At 38.1% G+C, this 25,519-nt stretch overlaps 1 protein-coding gene and 1 pseudogene across 1 annotated transcript in view; one reads left to right on the top strand and one right to left on the bottom strand.

Moving 5' to 3' along the window:
* LOC135704403 (glutathione S-transferase theta-1-like) overlaps positions 1 to 25,519 on the top strand; it is a 37,563-nt gene that overhangs the window by 7,942 nt on the left and 4,102 nt on the right. The window lies entirely within an intron of this gene.
* On the bottom strand, positions 9,694 to 20,497 carry LOC135704405 (AMP deaminase 2-like; annotated as a pseudogene).

Genomic DNA, 25,519 nt, shown 5'->3' with positions numbered 1-25,519 from the left:
TTTTGTATGCCTTAAACGAGTTTGTTCGAGCTTATACATTATCCTATTACTACCGATCAGTATTGGATTGCCCCTAAAAATAATCAAGAAATTCATTAAAATACATTTTTTATATTTTGTTTGGATAATTGGGTACGCATTGGTTGGGTCAAAAATCGCAATTGGTTTAGTTCTGAATTAACTGTTTGGTTGAAGTTAATGAAACTGCCATGAAGTTCGTTTGCAGTTTGAGAAACTAGCCTGATGCCCACAATACTACTAACACAATTTTTAAACAATTCTGAACTTAATCGGGCTTCCCAAAGTTTTCTCAATTTACCTTACGATCATGGATCTTCTCTTAAGTTTTAAAAATTCTCAGAAGTTCTCGAAACTTCTTTTAAATTAAGTACTGAAGTTCTCGAAACTTATCTAAAGTTTTTGCAGTGCTCATGAAGCTTGTTGTGCTGGCCTGAATTTAATTGAACTGTCCTAAAATGGTTAAGCTTCCGTGAACTTCTGAACTTATGTGAAGAGCAGAAGCAAAATTCTTAACATTATCTGAAATTCTCTGAAAATCTGAAAACTTTTTAAAATTTTCCACTAGTTTTCTGAAACTAATCAAAGTTGCCCTATATTTGGATTATACTAAACTTCTTTGAAACGCAACCACATTTTGCTAATGTTGATGAAAGTTCCTAATGTTATCAGATCTTCCTTTAAATTCCATAGACTTGTATGAAATTCTCGAAATGTTTCTGAAGAACGCTGCACTTCTGTGAGGTTTTCGATTTTTTTCTTAATTTTTGTAAATACATGAAGCTACAAACCAAGACCATGCTGGAGGTGGCTGGGATCGATTTTCGGTCCGGTCTATATTTTTTTTTTTTTTTTGAATTTCTAGTCCAGTACAACACTTTTCCATTGTATAAAACAAAAATACCAGCTCTCTAAATTGACTGACTTCGCAAATCAAAACAAGACAAATAATTTTTCCAAAACCACAAATCTATCAGCTATTTCGATGGTGATGTCTTCTGATATGGAAGCGGTTTAAAAACCCTTCAATGAGCATTTTTTGAAAAGAAAATAACCTTTCAAATAATTGTTGAGCAAAACTTTATCAATTTTAAAAATTACCATCAACATACCATATCCATAAATTATGAAAACCCAAACTGATGAAATTACGTTTCCAGTAGCACCGAAATCCATCAATTTTTTATGAACATGTTTACAATGGAAGCAACCCTGGATTCAGCTAGACGACAGACCTCTCGAGATATCTCGGAGACCACGATGGCTCTACTGTTGACTGACTGGGCGAAATATCCAGGTAACCATTAGGGAAACCTGCCGGAGAACGAGCCCCACCAGCATCGCTGAACTCACCGAAATAATATACGCAGCAGCTACTGGAGTCATACCTAGATCAAGCCCTACACCTGGTAGGAAAGCCCTCCATTGCACTATGGGCAAAAATGGGTCCAAAATGACCAAAAATTCAATATCTCAACAGCACGCTGAATTCCGGCCATGAAAAACAACTTTTCCAAAGGGAAATTGTCCGGGGAATCGATTGCACGTAGTCTCATAGACCGGAGAGCCTTATGTGTTTTGGACCATTTTACCCCATTTTCCCCTACTTTTTGGAGGAAATGTTTTTTCACAGCTCTATTTTTCGTAAAACATAAGCACTTTATGCATGGTTTAAGAATACTATGTCTTTAAACAACAGTTCATGAGATATTAGGGGAATACGGGGTACACTTTATAGGGGAGTAAGGGGTAAAAGTGAAAATACAATCAATGTTTTTAAATACAAATCCATTTTTTTTAATATCATAATATTTTTTCCTGGAAAATACTTTTAATTAACTTTCACTTGGTATTTTGAGTTCCATCATCGGCCAAACAGTTCAAAAGTTATAAATTTTTGAAAAAAAATCGAAACAAATAATTTTTTTTTGACCGCCCTAATATATAAATAGTCACCCTAATGACAAAATAAAAAAATACGGGTCTAATATGTTGCGACAAGGAACAAAACTACCAATTTTTACAAAATTCTGAGAACCACTATATCGTTTTGCTGTATACAGACAAAAAAAAGTGAAAAGTCTTTTAAAACAGATAGCAGTCAATTAAAACTTATTTAACCAAAATTAAACTTAAAAAATCGAAAAAAAAACTTATTATTGCAGGCAACCTTTGGGGTCATTCAAACAATCGCATCGTTCAACATTTTTATGAATTAAAATAAATTTAGCGAGGGTTCACTTTTACCCCTTACTCCCCTATAAAGTGTACCCCGTATTCCCCTAATATCTCATGAACTGTTGTTTAAAGACATAGTATTCTAAAACCATGCATAAAGTGCTTATTAGAGTGATGCAAAATTTGAAATTTTCGCTCCACAATACTTAAACGATTCCAAATCGGATCCTGACGAACCTCTCAAAATTTGAACCCATTTGGTGAGAAACTGAGATGGCACAAGCCATTTGAAGTTTGTATGGGAATTACTATGGTAAAACCAAGATTTTTGTTCATGTCTATCTAATAATTCACCATATTGATCAGCTTCAAAAACTCTCAACTGTGCTTGTAGAAAATTAAAATTGTACTGCTGAAATCTACTTTTTGATTAAATGCAAGTATCGAAAGTTATCAATGGTTCAATGCGCTGATGTCTTACGATCATGCTCAATCAACTGCTCAGCAGGCAACATTGGTGTTTCTGGGGCGTTGAATAGGACACAAAAATCATGGCTACTATGTAACACTGCAAAATACAGTGTTGCCTACAGAGCAGCTGCTTGATCATGTCATAAGTTTACCAACCTCTTAAAAAATTAATAACTTTTTCCTGTCTCGTTTTACATAGAAACGATCTTGAGTAAAGTTCTAGCTGAGAAAATTTTCTATAAGAATGGCTATCGAACTGTTTTGTAGCTTAATATGGAAAAAGACTAGATGAACAAAAAGTTGGGATTTCCCATAGTAATTTACATGTAAACTTCAAATGGCTTGTGCGATGTCTGTTTCTAACCAAATGAGTTGTAACTTTGGGAGGCTAATCAGAACCCTATTTGAAACCATTTAAGCACTGTGGAGCGAAAAAGTCAAATTTTGCATCAGTCTAGTGCTTATGTTGTACGAAAAATAAAGCTGTGAAAAAACATTTCCTCCAAAAAGTAGGGGAAAATGGCTCTCCGGTCTATGAGACCACGCGCAATCGATTCCCCGGACGATTTCCCTTCGGAAAAGTCGTTTTTCATGGCCGGAATTCAGCGTGCTGTTGAGATATTGAATTTTGGGTAATTTTGGCCCCATTTTTGCCCATAGTGCATTGGTGGTCACCCAGCACCAAAGCCGTTATAAAAGCCAGAAGAAAGGCCCTACGAGCTGCCAAGCACTTACCTGCCGACCACCCAGATAAGGAGACCGCCTTGCAGCATTATAGGGCAAAGAGAAACGAGTGTAGAGACACCGTCAGGGAAGAAAAGAAAAATAGCTGGGGAAAATCCTGGAACTGCTCAATCAAGAATGGCTGCAGGACTCGTTCCTGGAAAAATGGAGGCACAGCCTCACAGTTCCAATCCCAAAACCGAACACCTCAGGACACGGAGTCGACAAATTTCGACCAATCTCACTGACCTGTTTCGCATCTAACCTGATGGAGAGGATGGTGAACCGAAGGCTCATGGGATTTCTGGAAAAAAGACAGGTTACTTGGAACCGGTACATGGGACAAACAGCTACTTTGGGACCCTAAGTGAGGCACTTCAGGACGAGTTCGCAAAAAATCATCACGTCGAGCTGGCATCCCTGGATACCTCCAAGGCATATAACCATGGTTGGATGCTGGGGGTCTTAAAACAGCTCACGAAATGTTGACTTAATAGGCATATTCTGAAATTTATACAAAACTTTCTGTCACACCGTACCTTCCAAAGTACCCTTGGGAATTGTCACTCCAATACCTTCAACGAGGAAACCGGGGTACCCCAGAGATCGATGATTGCGGTTTCTCATAAGGATGAACGGTGTGTTCTGCTGATGATATCATTCTCATGGTGGTCCGAGCAACAGTCAGGGCGTTACGAATAAAGCTTATTCAAGCCACCGCCTACGAATCGTTCTGGGCTTCGTCAGCCGGATTTCAAATCTCCGCAAGCAAAAGCGGGTATACACACGTATGCTCCATCAATCACAAGGTCCTGAGCACCAAAATTCTCATCAACGGAAAACTGGTCCCATTCCATAAAACCATCGGAATCCTCGGAGTCTGTTTCGACCGTCACCTAACATTCGACCCGCACTTCAACGAGGTTAAAAGCAGTTGTAAACAGCTAATAAACCTGCTGAAAACTCTGGCTGGGTGCCACCAGAATGCCAACCGGCAGACCCATCTGAACGTCACAAAAGCTATCATAAACTCTCGCCTAACATACGGGTACGAAGTAACATACCTCGTAATGCCCCTGCTAGTGGAAAAACTGACTCCTGTTTACCAGCAAGGCTTAAGATTATTATCGGGCCTCCTCCCAAGTAGCTGCCTGAATCGAAGGCGGATAGCTCCCCTTTGACAGGTACATAACCAAAAAAAAATCTGCCATCGAGCCATCAGCCACTGTGAAAACACGTCCGGGAGCAGGAAGGAAGGTTTCCTCCTCGTTGAAGCTAAACAACTCCTCAGAGAATCATCCGACTAAGTACTCCCACCGGTTTCCAGGGTCCACTGGGTTGGAAGCTGCCAAAAATGCAACCCACTCAGATAAGGAGACCGTCTTACAGCATTATAGGCCAAAGAGAAACGAGTGTAGAGGCACCGTCAGGGAAGAAAATAAAAGTAACTGGGAAAAATCCCGGAACTGCAGGACTCGTCCCTGAAAAAATGGAGGCACAGCCTCACAGTTCCAATCCCGAAATCGAACACCTCAGGACACGGAGTCGACAAATTTCGACCAATCTCACTGACCTGTTTCGCATCTAAACTGATGGAGAAAATGGTGAACCGAAGGCTCATGGGATTTCTGGAAGAAGACAGGTTCAGTTACTGGTTCCACTGAGTTGGAACCTGCCAAAAATGCAAACCGATCCTACAATCAAAAATAAGTTTAAAGCAGGCACGAAGGGTCCTTCAGAAACAAAAAATCGAAGGATGCCCAATTAGATATACAGATGGCTCGGTTTGCTCAGGGGAAGGTAGGGATCGGGATCAGTGGCCCCAATCTCAGCGAATGTCACCGACTGCCAAACCGATGTTCCATATTATCCGCTGAAGCCACCACGGCTTTCATCGCTGACATCGCTCACGCTTATAGATCTTTAAACTGCTCCAAAAGTCTGAAGTAAAATGATGGGAACTGCCCTTAAGATTTCCCAAACTCCCCAAAACTTCTCTAGAACTTCTTAAAAGTTTCCACAATTTTTCTCGAGTTCTCTATATTTCTGAATTTCTCTGTTATTCTAGGAACTTCTCAAAAGTTCCTGCAGTTTTTCTGGAAGCAAATAGAACCGCTTTGAGGTTCTTAAAACTTCCAGTAAGTTCGTCATATTTTCAGGATATTTACATTCCCCCCCCCCCCCCCGCAGTTTGTTTATGAAGCTTCACTGAAATTCTCAGCATTTCCTTTCATTCCTCAGAACTTCTGTGAAATGAATGAATAATGGGACTTCACTAGAGATTTCTTATCTTTCATAAAGTTAATTACAAACTTGAAATACATCTTTTTTTTTCTTAATCTAGGCACTTTGAAAATTTCCAATATCTTGAACTCTTAGATGGAATACAATCTTCAAGACATTGAGTATTTTGAGGTCATAGACTTACTACAGGGTGTCTACTCAATCCAAGGAATCAAATTCCCTGAGTTTTCCAGGTTTTTCCAGGTCGGGTGAAAAAAATTCCAGGTGCATACAAATGACAGGGTGCGTGACGAATTTTTGCAGTAAATGGCATATTTGAGAAAAAATACACCAGTTAGTTATTCTAGCAATGAATTTTGTGCGATTTATTTTCTTTCGCAACATATGGAAGTTGTAAGTAAATTTATTCAAAAAAATTGCCTTCCCTTTCGACGACTGTAGTTAGACGCTTCCGGAAACTGCAGTATGCACGTTTTAAAATGTTTCGATCTATAGATGTCATCACTGCCTTGATTTTAGCTTTTAGCGACTTAAGTGTGGTGTGAGGGGTTCTATTGGTATCCCGTTGGACGACGCCCTATACAAAACAATCCAACGGATTGATATCGGGACTGCTTGGGGGCCACATTTCTTCCTCCCAAATTTACGAAATATTTTCCGTAAGCCATTTCTGTGCTTTATTAGCAGTATGAGCAGGTGCTCCGTCTTATCACTTTCCCAAGCCTTTTTTAATATTATACACTGTTCTTTCAGACACATTTACCGACCGAATTATTTCTTTCATGCATACTCCAGCGCGCAACAAAGCGACAACGGCTGACAGATTGCTCTCTTGTTTCGACATCTTTACGTTTACTCAACATTGTTTGTTTAAATCTTACACCTAACAGTATAAGCTATCCAGTGCTGCCAAATATATCTAAATCATGATGCACAAGCATGAGAAATTACTATTTGAAATTTACTGCAAAAATTCGTCACGCACCCTGTATACACATTATTATTTTATCGAACCCCCCTGTTTGCTGGTGTTCACACTGCTTTCACATGTCGAAAGAACTGTCAATTTAGATTTCAAAACAAAACTGTATCAGGAATCAAAAGTAAATACTTCCATCATGAATTACCGGAAAATTGCTCTAGTTTCGCAGACGTATTTGCTTTTATTATTTTAAATAAAATGAGAAAGAGAAGGTGAACTTTGTGGAGTAGGAAATGGTTGCTCAGGAGGAACACCGGCAGGGATTTGGCTCATCTTGTCCATCAAGAGCTGCGATATGAAGATGAAAATGGATTTTAAAACTTCGCCAGGATGTCGATACCAACTTTAGACAAGCTAGTGGGAAAAGTTCTCACTAGATATACATGATTCCTTGAGTTCTGAAAATTTCTGTTAACAACTTAATTCTGCAAGGTCTTCAAACCTTCTGACGTCCCTGAAGTTTTGTTTCTGTTCTCCGGTAAAATTTCCTTAAAATCAACAATCTTTCCTGACAATCTGCAAATGTCTCGGTAGTTCTACAGATTTCTTTGAAGTTCTGTGTGTTCTTCAGAAGTTCAGCAAATTTTCCTAAAAACCTACAAAGTTCCTGAATCTCTGAAGATTTAAGATCCTTGAAGATCAACAATTATCTCTGATGTTCACAACATTTCTAATAATCTACAAACTTCTCGAAAGTTCTGTAATTTTCTCTGCAGATTTTCATGATTCAATGAATATCTGCAAATATCTCTGAACATCTATACATTTTTCTAAAGAATTAAAAGATTATCTAGAAATTTTTGAACTTTCCGGAAGTTTTAGGAAGTATTCTGAAGTTTTTCTAATTTTTCTGAAGCTGTGCAAATATCTCTAAAGATCAGCGAACTTACCTGAAGTTCTGTGAATGTCTTTCAAAATCCAAGAACCGCAGTAAAATTCTGAAAATTTATTTAAACATCTGCTAATTTTTGAGTAGATTTACGACCTACCCTCTGAACTTTTCTAAAGTTCCAAAAATTTATTTCAAATTCTGTAAAGTTTTCTGAAGTACTGTATTTCTGCTCTAAAGATCTACGAACTGCCCTGAAGTTCAATAAATTTCACAGTAGATCTCCGAACTTTTCTAAAGTTATTTAAATTTCTTTGTGGATTCTTGATCTAAAGATCGGCGAACTTTCCCGAAGATCTGCGAGTTTTGCTGAAGTTTTGCAATTTTTTTTTCTAAAAAAGTACGAATTTTCTGACGTTCTACAGACTTCTCTTAAGGTCTACGGACTTCTCTGAAGTTCTTTAGATTTATCTATTTCCGACTTCCATTGGGTTCTGCAAAATATTGTACTTTTGTACTTCGCTGCGATTTGTTTTTGGAATTGAGGTGCTTTTCTGACATTTAACGAATTTTTCTGAAGATCTCACATTTGTGTGAAACTGTGAAACTTTCCGTCAAATTCCTGCAAATATCTTTAAAGTTCTGTAAAGTTGTCTTAAGCTCCGTAGCTCTATTCCCAAGATCTACAAAAAAAAACTTGAGGCTCCATAAATTTCTCAGTAGATCTGCAAACTTCTCTGATGTTTTGTAAATTCCTCTAGGGTTACCCTGAAGATTTGAAAATTTCCTTGAAGATTACCTAAAGTTGTCAAAATTTATCAAAAAATATTTGAGCTTCCTTGAAGTTTTAAATGTCTCTCTCAAGATCTACAAATTTTCCTGAAATCGTGTAAATATTTATTTTTTTAAATCCCTGAAGCTCTGCAATTTTTACTGAAGATCCATTAACATTTCTGAGATTCTTGTAATTTTTTCAGAAGTCCTGTGATTTTTTTTTTCAAAGTTCTGTAGCTTTGTTCTGAAGATCTACGAACTTTTGTGATGTTGAATAATGTTTCGAGGATCTCTAAACTTCTGTGAAATTCTTTATATTTCACTGTACATTCTTGGACTTGTCTGAAGTTATGCGAATTTCCCTGAAGATTTGTAAAATTTCGCTTATAGTTTTACAAATTGATTTGAAATTATTTTTGCTTGCTTGAAGTTTTGAAAATTTCTTTGAACATCTACCTGAAGATCTACGACCTCTCTTGTGATTTTGTTTTTATGAATTTCTGTTAATAACTTTTAATTTGTTTGTAGTTCTGTTCTCAAGATCTACGAACTACCCTGAAGCTCAACAAATTTCTCAGTAGATCTCTGACCCTCTCTGAAGCTCAAAAAAAAAAAATCTATGTTGGGTCTCAGACCTGCTGTCTGGCATGCTTATTCTTATATAATACATGCTTCGTATGCTTCCTTTTGACGGTTGCCAGTCTCTCTTTTTCGGCTGTTTCCTTTTTACGACGATTTTGATCCTCCACATACAAATCAGCGAAGAGCGAGCGTGACAAGACTCTCTGAATGAAGTGATAATTGGAAAATTCCCTGAGTAGAACCAAAATTCCCTGAATATTCCAGGTTTTTCCAGAAAAAATAAAATTCCCTGTAAATTCCCGGTTTTCCAGATTTTTTTCAGGTAGTAGACACCCTGTACTAAAATTAAGTAAGAGTTAAACTTTAAAATTTAACGTATAAAATCCATTAACTGATTGTCATGTCTTAAAAACCTGTGCGTTAATTGCTGTTGTTGTTGTTTTACCATAAAAAAAAAAAACATATTTTTAACGCATTTGAAAAATAGCTCTTATTATAAACCTGGGAAAAACCTGGGCCACCCAGGGAATTTCATTTATCCAAATGAGTAGACAGCCTTCAGTGTATCTACACTGAAGCAAATTGTCGATACATGAATGTATGATTATTGCTTCACCTGAGCCCCATACGAATTATTTTTTCTATTTGAGAAAGGTTATCATTCTCTGATTCAGCTCTCAAAGCACAGAAGAACTGAATAGCGTCAATTCTTAAACAGGATGATTTTCATTCTGCACACTGTACACCATCAGCTCTACTATTAGGAAGACTTGCAATGAACAAACCGTTTGATTATCATTGATCATTGAGCTTATGTTACAGTTTAAAAATTGTGATCATAATGAAATATATCTCTTCTAAATCGTTGGAACTGTAAATTAATGTTGTAAATGAAACGCTTTTGTTTTACAAGTTGAACAATTGTTTTATTCATTTATCGCCATCAGATAACCGCACAATAAATGCTGCTCTGGGCTGGCCTCGCCGCAATGCGGCCGCAAGACGAACGTACTTATGCCCTGCTCCGAGCGGAAGTGATTCAGCACCATCATGTTGGCGTACATGTAGTATATTTAGTACGCGTACGGTGGGTTCTCGTCCTCCGTCCACTGATCCGGCGTGGTCACGTCCCCATCTAACAGTGGATTCGCCAGTTTGGACCCGTCATCCACGGAATCGAACCCAATCACGTGCTGTACTGGAACTTGTGCAACTCCGGATGTCTGGTTCGGGTTGTTTGTGGCGTCGAAAGCGGTTTGAAAATGTTGTCTAAAATCTGCTCGAACGAGCTCATCAGCTGGTTGGTCTTGAAGATGTCACTGGAAGATAAATTTAGTTTGTTAGAATCGTATTGCTTGAAACAATAGACCTCCCCACCCAGTAACTTACTGAAGTCTAGGAATTTGAATCAACAAGCGGATGTCTTTTGATTTCACGTTTCTGTCGATGGCCCACTTGTCCAGTTTGCACCACTCCACGCGTCCGGTGACTTGCCATAGTACGAAAGGCTCAGGTCGGCGTTCTTGTACTTGCTTTCCTCGAAGTTGCTGACCACCTCCTCGAGAAGGGCTGAATCGCGAACAATCCGCGGGCACTAAAACATTCAAATCAAACGGGAACGGAACGGGTAGATATCTTTTTGCCACTTGAATCCGAAAACTTTTTTCTCGTCTCCAAAAAGGTGACACTCCCCGTGGTATGCGAAAAAAAAAACTGTGCACTGCTATTCGAGAGAGTCGCAACAAGCTGCGAATACAAAATGGTGAGGCCAAAACGCAATGGGAGACTGAAACGATATGAAAATGAATCGCATGACAGTTGTTGTATGATTTTCGTTATGGGGTTCACTTGGATGATTTTAGTTCATTTCTTTTCTTGAATTCATTTATTGTTAATACCTTTCAAAATGTGAACGGTACTTCATTTAGTGGTTGATGTTATTTTCTTTTATGATATGTATGATGAATCATCCCATTGAATGTTAATTATCAGTCAATCGGGTATCTTATATTATTTTCGATGTTAAAGAAATCGGATAGCTCTGAATGATTAACCATGCAATGACGACATGGTAAATTCGCTCAGTGTAGAGAAAGTTTTTTAACATCCTATGATTAAGAATGATTAATCTTGACATAAATTCACGCTAAAAGAGTTGAAAATAGTGACTGATTGCAAGAAAGAGTAACTTCAGTGAATTGGCTTTAAACAAGGGAGACTTTCAGTTTCTGGCTTGAAAAAAGTGATTCGCTTCCAACCCTGTATAAGCTTTTTTTTAACGAAAATATTAAGCTTCGTGCAGAGTGTGATTTTTGTTTTTTTTTTTTATTTTTGCTAAAAAATGATAAACACATTTTTTGTTTATTTTTCTCTGAAAGACATTATTTGTCTCTACAACTTTGTCTCAGATGTCAATTCGATCAGAAATGCCTATGCCGTGGAACATTTGGTTTTTAATTTTAAAGACGCCATTTTGAAAATTTTACAAGATCCAAAATGGCCGAATTTTAGCAAAATGTAAATCATGGCCCATAACAAACAATTACGCCAAAGTTTCAGACAAATCGGAGAAGGTTGATAAAAAATCGCTATTTTGTCTGGAAATGCTCTATGAATGAAATCAATGAATAACAACAGAATTACAGGATCCATATATTGAAGTGACACATAATGACATGGTCAAATACTAGAAGAAGGATAGAATTGTCTTTAACAATATTACATCATCGACGATCATTTGTTTTCATTGTCCATGGTTAGTTTGGTCGCGCAAAGCCACATAGCTCATAGCACACATCACAATAGACATTGAAAAAAAAACTCACACTTCTGATTCCCCATGCGATCATAATTTGATAACACCATCAAACTAAACAAAGACCAAAATACACACATTACATACGTACGATAAAGTCCGGTTGTAAAGTTTACCCTCGAGTCGCGAAGAAACCAGAAAATAAACCCACACTGATCGACCAATAACAACAACAACACGACATGCCGCCGCCACGATCGATTGCGAAAAACAACACACAAAAACGTTGTTGATGGATAATAAGTTGCGTGAGTCGGGGCGGTTGGTTGCTGCGCGTCTAGAAGACTGCCATGCGCTGCCGCCGTCCAACGTCCAACGTCCAACGTGGTGGCAATGGGGACTTGGAGAGCTACACTTTGCCACATGATGGCGGTTAGCCCCTAAAGACAAGTTCTCACAGTCCACACCAAATTGAGTTCAGTTGTTTTGTTTGCTTTTTGTACATCAAGTTTTGCCGGTTACTGCTCAATGAACGAAGGTCTGAAAGTGAGTGCTCATTTTTTTTATATAAAAAATGAGATCCACTAGTAAGCTTACTGTGGGTATGTATTAGTGTTAGGAATCATCTCTGCAAAGCAAAAATGAAGTTGAATGAGTCGCGAATGCTTCGAGAGTTCAAAATATTGCGGATAGTGTATAATAGTTGTAGAGTTTGTAAATGAAAAACAAAAATGACCTTCAAAGTGGAATGGCGATCAAAATAAAGTTCGAACCCCGGGATGGAAGAATTGAAGCAAAACACGTACACTCTCCGTGGTTGAACTGCTGCTGAGACCATCGCATGTTTTTATTGGATACATGGCGACCGGTAGTACGATGATGAGCAGGAATTCTTATTATGGATAAGTTTATTTTTCCATAGAGCAGAAAACAACTTATAAGAACAAAAACACGGGCGACTGGACGATTGTGTGCAGGTTTCAATTACTGCCCGGAATCAGCATTCACCTTGTGAGTTCGGTTTTCTGGTTCAATAAGCGTTCTTGCATTCAATTGACGGGATAATTAAACAGACACTTATTGGTTTGATTACCAACAGCAAGAGACGAAGGGAATAAGTATCAAGCAAGGAATGAATTATTTATAACGTCAGCAAGCCAGAGTTTAACTTACAATTATGGCATTGCAAAGAGATAGAAAGGAATGTAAATAAATCATGATTGTGTATTTCAAATACACAAGTAATACTTTTTTTAAATATATAGAAACTTGCAGCAATAAGAATAAACAAATCACCTTCTATTATTCGCCTTCTTATGATTATACTTCCTCTTCTTCGTGGCCATAACGTCCTAACTATAACGACATTTTTTAATACATGTTCTATTAGCGCTTTTCCAGTTGTTGATTGAACGATGTGTCTTTTTTTGCATTTTTAGTGTCAGGGTGTCGACTCAATGAAGAAAACTAACTTCCCTGATTTTTCAGTCGTTTTTCAGAAAAAACTCCAGGTGTAGAAAACCATTCATATTTTTCTAAATTCACAGGTTCAAGACATTTTATGATCCAGGTAATCAGTTAAGTTAAAGCAGTTACCGGGGTGTTTGAAGACCATCAATAAAATATGCACGCAGTAAAAGCTTTGCTTCTAAATCCTTAAAAAAACTGAGCAACCTATGATTTTTTACCATCCTTAGAATCACCGGCTTGATGAAAATTTTAAATAGGGAAAACGGCTCTAATGTTGGCATATGGATCTAAGATTGGGCCCATTGCTATAAATCTGCTGTTTATCAATTTTATCTAGATAAACGCGTCATTGTGACGCTATTGAAAATTTAGTCGATTGCTGAATTTATGTATGGGCCCAAATTATGGGCAATTAGGCCGACATCACATCCAGTTCCCCTAACGTTTATTTTCGATAATCGGTATTGCACATTTTGCACCAAAGTAGACTAAAAATAAACCCTCAGATTCTAAATTGATTGATGAGCGTTTTAGTGAATAATTGTATACCTTGTTACGTTGTTTTTGCTTTTAGTTCTACTACTATTTAGAATACAATAGCAGTAGAATTAAAAGGAAAAACAACGTAATAAGGTAATCCCTCAGAATTGTTTTCACAAAGTTCAATAAATATTAATATTTGCCATTTAGATGTAAGAAAGTGCTACATTTTACAATAGAGTATCATATCGACATACTAGTGGCAATAGAACATTGATAATTATTAATTTTTATTTTTTCTAGTATGAGCGAATGAAGTTTTGAGGGATTATTTTTAGAACAGTAGTCGATTTTGGTGCGAAATGCACACTAATTAATTATTTCATTTACAGGGATTGTATACATTGAATTTTTAACAACAGCTGATACCACCCAAGTAACAATTTTGGTTTTATAATGGTTCTGTAGACCATGATTAAGACTTGTATAATGCTATAAATCCTCCATAAAGCTTGCAATGTTACTTGGGCAGAGACTTGGTTGTGGAGTGGATGTAGCACTAGAGGTTTTCTAACGAATGGTAATGGCCTCAATGGTACCTAACATACTGGAATTGAAATTGTTGCTGGTCAAAGGTAATGAAACCAAGTGAATGAAGTTTTTTTTATATTTCCTTTACTAGAGAGACTTTTAGCCGTGGGCTGGTTCGTCTCTCATAACCAAGTGAATGAAGAATCGTTGTTACTAAAATCGATTTTTAGCCAATTAAACATCGTAGACGTTAAGTTATCAACTCTGCAACAGCAACTACTAGTGTGCGTTATGTCCTGAAGTAGACCTTTTAAATTAAGCTTCAAATTAAATTCTGCTCTTTCACTAGAGAACGTGCTTCAGTTATGTTCCAGTTCCAGTTATGTTAGGTGAGTTCCAGTTATGCTGAGGCCATTACCATTTGTTAGAAAACCTCTAGTGCTACATGCATTCCACAACCAACTCGCTGGTATCACATGTTGTTCAGTATTCAATGTATACAATTCCTGTCAATGTAATAAAATGAATTACAGATTACCGAAAATATTCAAAAACATATTGCATAAAATTTAATTGGCACCTTATAAACCGGAAGACCATCGGTTTCCGGCCTCTATACGTCGTTCCCGTTCCAAAAATATCCATAATAATGGCTATTTGGCATTTCCGGTTTCTACATGTCATCCCCGTTTCGAAAATACGCATATTGTAGGGTATTCGACAGTTTTTCATAGACCGAAAGTCACCACTTGGATTCCGAAATGGCGTGAATCATCGGTTTCCGGCCTCAACACTTCGTTCCCGTTCCGAAAATATGTACACATATTGTCCGGTGAACACTTCCCAGGTGAAGTACACTTCCAAGTTTGTTTTTTGGCGAAGTCCATTCCTCAGAAAACACTTTGACTCTTTAACCGGGTTATTTAAAAAAACGTGTTAAAAAAACCCCTATTGGGATTGCTTTGCCAAATTTCAAAGGGTTCTAATCAGGGTTGCTTCCACTCACTTGCTATAAAAAATTTTTTTTCGGAATTATAAAATCGTTAGATGTTATTATGATACTTGTAAGTTAAAAGAAGAGGTTGCAAATTGTTTACTTGACACATGAAACCTGTCAATTTCGCTTTCAGAGTATTACAATCAGCGATTTTTTTTATTCGTGAGCGTTTACTCAGAGTGAGCGCGGGTCATAAAATTGCAGATTGTGACTATCTGAAAGCGAATGTGACAGGTTTTATGTGACAAACACTAGCATTTCAACCTCTTCTTGCATCTAACAAGTACAAAATATAATTATAACATCTAATGATTCCAAAATTCCGAAAAACACTTTTTAATAGAAAGTGAGTGGAAGCCAGCCTGGTTCTTTTCATTCTTTCCTTTATTTAACGTCGGTCTCGGTTCCGCAATCTAGTGCCAATCACCGACGGACATCGATTGCCATCCATTGACGGCAATCGAATGTGCAGGAAGGCAGCTTCCACACCTGCGTAGGATATCGCACCCATTCATCAACACACATGGGCCGGGACCAACGGCTTTACTTCCCTTCCGAAGGAAGACGTGACCAGAGATTTGTATGCCTCAGAAAAATCCCACCGACCTCGACTGGGATTGAACCCAGACCCATTGGGGTGAGAAAGCAGTCACGCTTACCACTACACCACCGGCGCCGGCTCAAGCCTGGTTCTAATGTGATGTGATGTGAATGGAACCCACCATCAGTGCAAGGATTACCAATGTCTGAAGATACTTTACCGGTTGTGAAGTTCTGCCTGATGGTTTGTTGCAGCAGGGTAAAATTGAAGACCTTTGGAAGGCAAAACGACCAGATGGCCATCTGTAATCACGTGAGAAGGGACTGGCAAATCCACGAACCCTCGTCCAGTCAACAAATCTTTTGATTCCCTTAGGCTGACCCCCCCCCCCCCCCCAGTATATAATATAATGTTTTAACACATATGATTTACAGTAATGTTCCACCACACATGCTCAAAAATGTACAGACAATCCATTTGGCGTTCAATGATGATTTCAAAGACACAACAATGGGATGCGTGGAGAAAACTCCATTAAGAATTTGTCAAATTTAAGAGAATCATGTAAATTTAGTTTAAATAGATAAAATCAGATACGATCTCACCAAGTTAGTCCAAATGAATCCACAGGAAGCATCCGTGCTATTGTTGCATTTTAATTCCAATCAAAGACGTTACGCTTGATGGGGATCAACATAAACTAGTCCCGTCCTATGCAGAACCAGTTTGATAATCGGCTGTAGCCGACTGCTGGATACAACCCAGACAACCAGAATGCACGTATATTCAAAGTTGTTTTCGTGATATACAAACATATATACAAACAAACAAGTCGTATAGAATGCAAAGAAATGGCTTATACGTACAAAAGTGGAGGCCATATACGTGCATATTTTTGTTTAATTTTAAACGAGTTGATTTAACATCATATGCGATTTGATCTGTAATAACAAATCCATTTTGAAAAGTCTTACGATGTAATCCAATTAAATTTGTGATACAGTACGACGGAAAAATGAGTCATCGCATATAAGTCGGAAATTTGCATTCTATACGATTTAACTTAAACATAATGCGAGGTATGCCATTCTAATATGCGATTTTGACTTAAACTGTAGCAATTTACGATACTGTCTGTACATTGTTATACGACTTCTGGTTGTCTGGGAAGTGAAGGTAGCCAAGTATCAGGTCCAGCAACTTTCAATTTCTTAACGCGAATACGACGAACAATGGAATATCTTGGTTCCTCTTAATTTTCGAAACCGTATGTCAGCGGCAAATCGCAGTCAGTTCAGCAGCATGACGTACAGCCAGTATCCCTTGGGAATGGGATGCAGTTCTCTCAGGGCTTCTTCTGCATAGATGGTTTGATTCCTTTTGAAACGAATAATCGCGTTCTTGGCCACCTTAGAAAATGTTAGCCGGATTAATAACCAAATAGACATAAACAACTCCGAGTAAAAAAAAATGAGCGTTATGCTCGTTCACACGCACAGGCTACTCTGGAAGAAAGCCTGGTTCTAATAGCCCTTTTCCAAATATTGACATTCTTTGATTGAACAGTGCTCCGCAATTGCAGAGTATTTGTTCAGCAGTTTCGTTTTCAAAATGACAAACGACAGTCGATAAACTGAATTTTTCCAATCCAATTTATTCTAAGATTAAGTAAGATCCGAGCTTTGGCAGCAGTCGGTGTTATAAATTTTTTTGGGTTGTCTGGATGTATCCGTGGCATTCCAGTTAAATTCTACCACAGAAGTTTCCCAGTTCCATCCTCAGAACGCACTCAAGGACTCTACAAAATGGTTCCGGACCGATGAAGCTCGATGCAGAAGCTTGTCTTGCTAGACTGTCGACATTTTCATTTCCTACAATACAACAATGACAGGGCACCCAGTATAATGTAACTTCTTTCCTTTCGGTAAATTGTTTTAAAGAAAAAATGCATTCTCACACTAGCTTTCATCGATAAGTAAACGCCCAAAGCGCATTAAGTGCTGCTTGGCTGTCCGAGAATATATAGATCTTAGCAATCCTGTATTTCTTTATTAGGCAGATATTCACACATTGAAACACACACACACACACACATGAAATACTATGGGACTACTTTCCAGGGCCATAGACCCCAGCTCCAGTATTTTCACCCGTTTTCGATCCGTCGGTGTAAAATACAATAGATCCTGGACGTATATTTGGACCACCAGATTCCCATATATAATGGCTTGATTCAACCACCGTTCCCTTCAACGTCATAGTTTGTCTTCGTTACCATCCAATCCTCCCCTATATTGACAGCTGAATTTAAGTTGAAAGCAGTCTTGTAAGCGGTCACCGTAGTCGATACATTTTCTGTGAAAATTGACTGCCTTTGCTTCTGACACTTTCAAAACAAGCTATCAAATTACAATACCAAACTAAAATGTCATATGACAGGCTCTGTCATACGACACTGTCGCCGAAGACCGTCACGAATGTATGAATTTTAGTTTCGTAATAAGATATGTTGATGTTGTGCTTGTGTGAATTCTGATAAAAGCAAGCAACGATGTCCTAGTATTAACATTTATTATCAGATATGGTTTAATTTAAACCAAATTGACGAATAAGAACGAAATCACACATGTCATATTATAGTTATTTGAAAATTTTCTTTTTGCTCGGATGTTGTTCTACTATTTGTTTTGTGTAAGAGAGACGACGGTAGAGCATGAGAGTACGAATACAAACAGACTGTCGTGCACGACAACGAAGCGAGTGTAGTAAAAAACGTCAACAGTTTCAACTTCCGGTTGAAACCCTTAAAAATACTCAAATGCCCTACCAGATTTCCATCTTAAATTGAATTTTGCCGTTTAAGCTGTAGGGCTTTTTTTGCTGCTTGTAATTTAACAAATTGATGCAAGGGCAGAATATTGAAAAAGGGCATCCAAGGCAACAAATGGTATACTTTTCATTGCCCCTGTCATTTATATACAAGCATGTCTTTGCAGTTTTCCTAACTTCTTTTGAGCGGCTACTTTATTTCTTTTGGGCCACCATATCAGCATAGGTAAGTTTTGGTCGAACTATTACTGAATAAATCCAGTATAGGGTAGAGCGCTACTTCGTCGTAATCGCCCATTTCCGTTATATCGATCAGAAAAGATCAATAATATCAATGATTTCACCGTGCACAAATCAATAATAGGTATGTTCCGATGCGTTAGTTCATTAGCTACAACATAAATCCTACGTTTATCCGTAGGACGAAAAAAATCTAATGGCATTTCAATGCGTTAGGACGGAATTGAAACTCGTGGAACGAATTTAGAATCAAGAAGCAGTATTAGATTTTAAACAATATCTCAACAATGTGTGACTCTTTATCAAATTCAGCGGTACGTATGGAAAGGTGAATAAATTTAAAAGTCATCTTTGACAGAAATATTTTTTTTTTTTTTTTTCAAAACCGTTCAAAAAAGAGAGGTAAAGTGCTTAGTAGGACGGAAATTAGATCAAAAACTCTACCATATTTGGTTGTAGTCCCCATGTTTTCCCCCACAACTTTACTGTAAACCCATAGCGTATTTCTAGCCTTAGTGATAACCTTATCGAGCTGAGAGTTCCAATTTAATTTCCGGTCCAAAGTAACACCTAGGTATTTAGCCTCTTCCGCGAACTCAATTTTAACCCCATCTGGAGTAGGCTGTACCAACATAATGTGTGTTCTTTTGGTGAAAGGTACTATGACAGTTTTTGAAGCGTTTACATTTAAGCCCTCTCTCCTACACCACTTGAAGATCATGTTGAGCGCCTGTTTGTAACCGATTTGAAATCGTATTTTCATATTTTCCACGCACCATAATGGCCACATCATTTGCGTAACCAATTACCTCGAAACCTTGCTCTGCCAAACTTTTAAGGAGTTCGTCTACTACTAAAGACCACAATAAGGGTGATAGTACCCCTCCTTGAGGGCATCCCTTCACCTTCCCTTATAGTTAGTTGGGCATCTCCAAGATCGATCTGTGAGCATTGCCATTATCCAATTAATAAGGCAGTTATCAAAGCCCTTTGCTTCCATAGCTGAACGCATTGAGCTGTAGGATGCATTTTCCAATGCACCTTCAATATCGAGAAAAGCAACCGCGGCTATTTCCTTGGTTTTAAACGATTACTCGATTTTATTAACAAGCGGTTGTAGGGCCGTTATCGCCGTTATGATTAATAAGCAAATTGAAATTTGCTAAGAGATAAGCTCGCTAAACTTGTTGATTTGATGAAATCATCTAGAATTTTTTCCATTGTCTTTAACAGAATAGATGAAAACTTTTCTCCATCCTTTTGGCATGTAGCTCAGATTAGCACTGGCTTTGAATAGTTCAGTAAGAAGGGGACTGAGCGTTTCTTTCCCCCGTTGAAGTAATGCTGAGAATATTTCATATTTCCCGGCAGATGGGTCTAACCCGAAACGTATGACTTGGATCGTCGGTTTCTTACGAATGACAACACACCCACTCAAACTAACTAAATCATCTGACAGAAAAATATTTGCTCTATGAGCTGGTGTAGTCATATTCCGTGGGTGTGTGGTCATTCAAGAGAAATAGATGTTTCCCCTGATTTCTTCCAATGTTTCAGAAGAGTCAGCAGTAAATGTCCCATTTCCTTTTTTTAGGCTACCAAGACCATTTGAATGGTCTTTTGAAAGAACTTTATGCATCCTTGCAGCCGCTGGAGCGTTATTGATGTCTTCACATACCCGTCTCCAATCCTTCCGTTTAGCTCGCCTCAATTCTTTGTTGTATTCAGTTAGGACCTTTTTGTATTGACCCTAATCAGAAGTAGCTTTAACTCTATCGAACACATCTGGACATCTGGTCGTTCCTCCAAGCAACACATACCTCTGATTTTCCTCGTGTCATTGGAACTTCCATCTTGATCGCAACGATATCTCTACCAATAAATTCACTAATTGGGACGAATTTCGTTCTCCTATTTACTAAAATTGCAGTTCTTGTTTTAGATTGACTCTCGTCATACAAAAGTTTACAATTATTTGCAGAACATCCCTATTAGATGATCTATGTTGAATAGGGCAACTAGCATGATATGATGAGATCATTGTGTTAATGATCGCATCAGAAGCACTTTCTAATTGTGAGTGCGTGTTAATTTGAATGTCATTAATTGAATTATCATTAAAAAAAAAAAAAAAAAATCAGATTGACCGCCCACGGTTGCTGCTCTGTTATTACCAGATCAGCTGCAATTACACAGAGAACCAACAGATGATGTTTGGGACTAACATTTATCCTCAATGTGTAAGAACTGGAGATCTAATATTTAGCAATACCAGCGCCGGCCGTGTCCGAATGCAGGTCAACTAGGGAATGGGAAGGAATGTGTTGACGTGGTACTCGCTGTGAAGGAAACCGAGAAATCCTCTGTGCTTCCACGAGAAATCACTGGGATGTTGGATGTGGGGAAAGGTTGCACACGCACACGCAGGGATCGTTTTTTGGTAGAGCGATTATAATACACAAACACACACACACACACGCGCGCGCACTCATCCAATTTCTATTTTTAGATCAGGACCCACACTGTGGTAAGTGATGCGATCGGTGTTAAAGAAGAATTTGTTTTTATTAAAATCTAGTGGGTATAGAATAAGGCAAAGTGAAAAACTGCAAGGAAAGGGACGGGCCTGGGATTGAACTCCCGACCTTCTGCTCAGTAAGCAGAAACGGTAACCACTGAGCTACCGAGCCTCGTCTGTCATTAATTGAATTATAATTAATTAAATAAAAACGATAGAGACCCCAGTTAGTTCTTCTTGTGTTTCAAAAGGCTTCTGATGTTACTGATCCGGTTTTATAATCAAACCTGAGGTGCTTGTGGTCGGACAACAATTCTTCATCAGAAACCTGCCAATTCACAATTTTATCTGTCAAAAGGTCATCGCAGATCGTACACACTTAATCTAGCGCGGTAAAATCTCCAACAGCCGATTACCTCGGCATTTACTTTTGCTGATATCTCTGCAGAATATTTGTTTGTTAGCTTAGTCGCGTTTGTCATTGACGCACGACAAGATACACTAAAAAAAATCCATCCAGTCGCGACTAGAAACACTGGAATAAGAGACCAGCGGAGAAAAAAAAACATGAATTTGGCAACAAGATCCAAGCAAATCCTGGCATCACTTGCATTTGTAACTGCTTGCGAGTGACTTCGCCAATGCACCGAGGAGCGAGTTCATGAGTGATTGTTAAACGATTTTAATACTCCTCCCTAATTGAAGCAAACCATTTGTAAACATTGCAGATTGGAACCGTTTTTGACAGTTCGATTGGAATCATAACAGTGTCTCCGCTGGTCTCTTATTCCAGTATTTCTAGTCGCGACTATCTATTCTAGTCATATGTCACTCATACTGTTCGCTGAAAGAAATTACTACAGATCATTTAAAAAGGAGCATCACGACAAGAAATCATCCATTCTAATACGGAGGTCAGATTTCATAAAAGGCAGGAATATTGTTAATTCCCTTCAATATTGGTATTTCCGGAATCGGTATTTCACGATGGCGGCTTACGATTTCAGAAAAGTTGGGAAATACTGCCAAATACCTTTCAATATGGATATTTCCGGAATCGAAATGACGTCTAAAATCCGTAAATCAATTTCCGACGCCATTTTGAAATCCAATATGGCGGCTCCGGTTTCAGAATAGTTGGGAAATACTGCCAAATACCCTTCAATATGTATATTTTCGGAATCGGGATGACCTTTAGAGACCAAAAATAGATGCCCATTGCCATTTTCAAATCCAAGATGGCGGCTCCGGTTTCAGAAAAGTTGGGAAATACTGCCAAATACCCTTCAATATGGATATTTTTGGAATCGGGATGACGTCTAGAGACCGAAAATCGATGTACAGCACCATCTTGAAATCAAAGATGGCGGCTGCCGATTTCAGAAAAAGTGGGAAATACTGCTAAATACCCTTCAATATGGATATCCCGATTCAAAAAATATACATTTTTAATTTATTTTTAATTTATTTAATTTATTTATTTCGTCAAGCCAGTGTAGACTACATACAATGATTATTACAATGTTTACTTACATACTATGCATTAATTCTATTCTGTTTTAGCTTAGTTTTTATTTGCTGCTTGGACATAGTAATGTCAATAGTTCCGCAATGCAAATTATACGGGCGTATCATTCCATTGATTGGGCAATTTTTTTGTATAGTTTGTTCTGTACGATTTTTCAGAAAATAAATTCCTTGTTCTAAGATATCGACAAGGTGTGTAAAAGTTTAATTGTGTGAGAATTTCTGCCGAATCTATGCGCATTGAAATAATGTCGTTGATGAAGAAAAGCATTGCAAATTGGCGGCACTCCTTAAGTGTTTGTATATTGATGAGCATGCATCGCGCTTGATAAGATGGTAATGGAAATGCAGTCCAATTCAATTTAAGTAAAGCATATAAAAGGAATTGTTTTTGGACAGAGTCTATGCGTTCTTCGTATATGGAAATGTATGGACTCTATACTAGGTGGCAGTATTCCAGAATTGGCCTTACATATGTGGTATATAATAGCTTAATAGTGTATGGGTCTTCGAAAGTATGACTGAACCTTTTAATGAAGCCTAGCATTCTGTTTGCTTTACTAATGATAGTATTATAATGTTTTATAAAAGTTAGTTTGGAGTCTAGGATTACACCTAGATCTCTTACCATTTTGCTTTTTTTCTACTATTTGGTTGCCTAATGATATTTCAATATGCGGTGTTTCAATTTTTCTGCTAAATGCTATTGCGATATATATTGATTTCATTCTGGAATTCTTCTGCATCGCTAGAATTACTTATTTCCATAAAGAGCTTCATGTCGTGGGCCTAAATGAGAACCCTGGGGTACCCCAGAGGTGACTGAAATTGGTTCTGAAAGTTTATTTTGAAAGCGGACTATTTGTTTAAGATGTGTTAGGTATGATTGTAGCCAATTCAAAAGTCCAGGCTCCATTCTATTTTCTGTAATTTGAGGATTAATAATGGTATGTCGATGCGGTCAAATGCTTTACTGAAGTCGGTGGATAGCGCTTCAACGTGCTTGCCACTTTCCAACGCTTTAAGAATGAAAGATACATATTCTAGAAGATTAGGCAGTATTTCCCACTTTTTCTGAAACCTGAAACCGCAATATTGGATTTCAAGATGGCACTGAATATCCAAAATGACGTCGGACATCGATTTTCGGCAGCTTCTAGTCGTGTCCGTTCCAAAAATACGCATCACTAGAAATCACTTAGATACTTGCAAACACGAAGGTCAGCGTCAAGATTCAAGTTACTTCGAGTCAGAGGTGAAATCCCGTCAAAACAACACAATTCCAGTTATTTCAATATTGTTATGTCTCGTATGCAAAGTGACATGCATTTACTAGAAAACGACCAGCGGCAGTTTTGTCGCGACAGAATGGAAGAATAACATGACAGACTTTTTTCGTCAATAACCATGTCAACAGTTTCCGTCAATCTTGTCGTCCGACGTACGTGAATCAACTAATAGCGAATATGTTTATTATTCAGTTCCAACCTGGATCGGGTATCAAGATCGGCTCTGCTTGTTTTCTGACAAACGTCAGTTTGATCGTTTATTTTTAAAACCTCAGGTAGAGGTTCGCACTGACTAAAAGTTCGGTTTCGCCCTGGTTCCAACCTCGATAATAAACAAATTCGCTATAAAACGTCACGCAACAGATGTTTCGCGACCAAATGAGAGAACGACAAGAATAGAAAATGTTTCGTTGAGAGACAGCCCAGTAGATCAGTCTTTTCAGAAGTTTGTTGCATCGTACTTGTTAGATGAGCGTTGACTTTTTTTTTTGTCTTTGTTACATAGTTTATCGTCATGAGGTTGAAAATTCCCAAGCCTGTGCAAAACTACTCGGCTGTTGGAATCTCGGCGAAAAAATTTATGCGTGTAAGATCGAGAACCTCTTGTCGAACTACATTGATAAATGTTGGAGAATTTCCTCTATTACATATGTCAATATCATTAGACGATATGTAATTCAGAAGGTCCTCACCTCTTTTATTAATATCGGTACTTCCCCCACATTATAGTATGTGATGAGCATTTGCATCGCACCTTATTATAAATTGAGTGTTTATTTTTGTACAGTAGTTGACAAAATATGCGACCGTAGAAGGATGGACGTCATCAACATCTCCTGGGAAATAAGCTGAAGCAACACATACCTCAAGTGGTGCCGGTGGTGTAGTGGTAAGCGTGATTGCCTCTCACCCCAGCAGGCCTGGGCTCAATCCCAGTCGGCGCGGTGGGGATGTTCTGAGGCATAACATCTCTGATCACGCCAAGTAAAGCCGTTGGTCCTCGATTAATGAGTTGCTGAGTCGATAGGTAGGGTCTAGGTGTGGGAGCTGCCTTCCTGGCATCGGTAGCATTGGTGCTCAGCACGGGAAACAAGATCGACGAAAAACAAATAAAAAAAATACCCCTTCGTTTTTCCTCGTGTCGTTGGAACCTCCATCTTGATCGCAACGATATCTCTGCCAATAAATTCAGTAATTGGGACGAATTTCGTTCTCCTATTTACTAAAATTGCAGTTCTTGGTTTAGATTGACTCTCGTCATACAAAAGTTTACAATTGTTTGAAGAGCATCCCAATACTCTACCATTATTAACCCAGGGCCATTATGGTAAATCTTCTGCTGAGCACTGCTTTGCATGATGAAGATTCACTTGAAACTAAAAATAGAATAATACTCATTTGTGGTTTATTATGTATTTACTTAATTATTTATTTATTTATTTTTGTCATTTAATTACAACCTTGTCTGGGACATCACTCTTCTCCCTACTTTCCAGTGTCAACAGATTGAGCAGGGCGTTTCTTTTTATTTTGAATCTGAC

This window comes from Ochlerotatus camptorhynchus, unplaced genomic scaffold (genome assembly GCF_037179485.1).
Source record: "Ochlerotatus camptorhynchus isolate MF236.1 unplaced genomic scaffold, CSIRO-AGI_Acam_v1.1 ptg000239l, whole genome shotgun sequence".
Classification (NCBI taxonomy): Eukaryota; Metazoa; Arthropoda; class Insecta; order Diptera; family Culicidae; genus Ochlerotatus; species Ochlerotatus camptorhynchus.
Note: the sequence above shows the minus strand (reverse complement) of the source record. Positions and strands in the feature narration are given on the sequence as shown.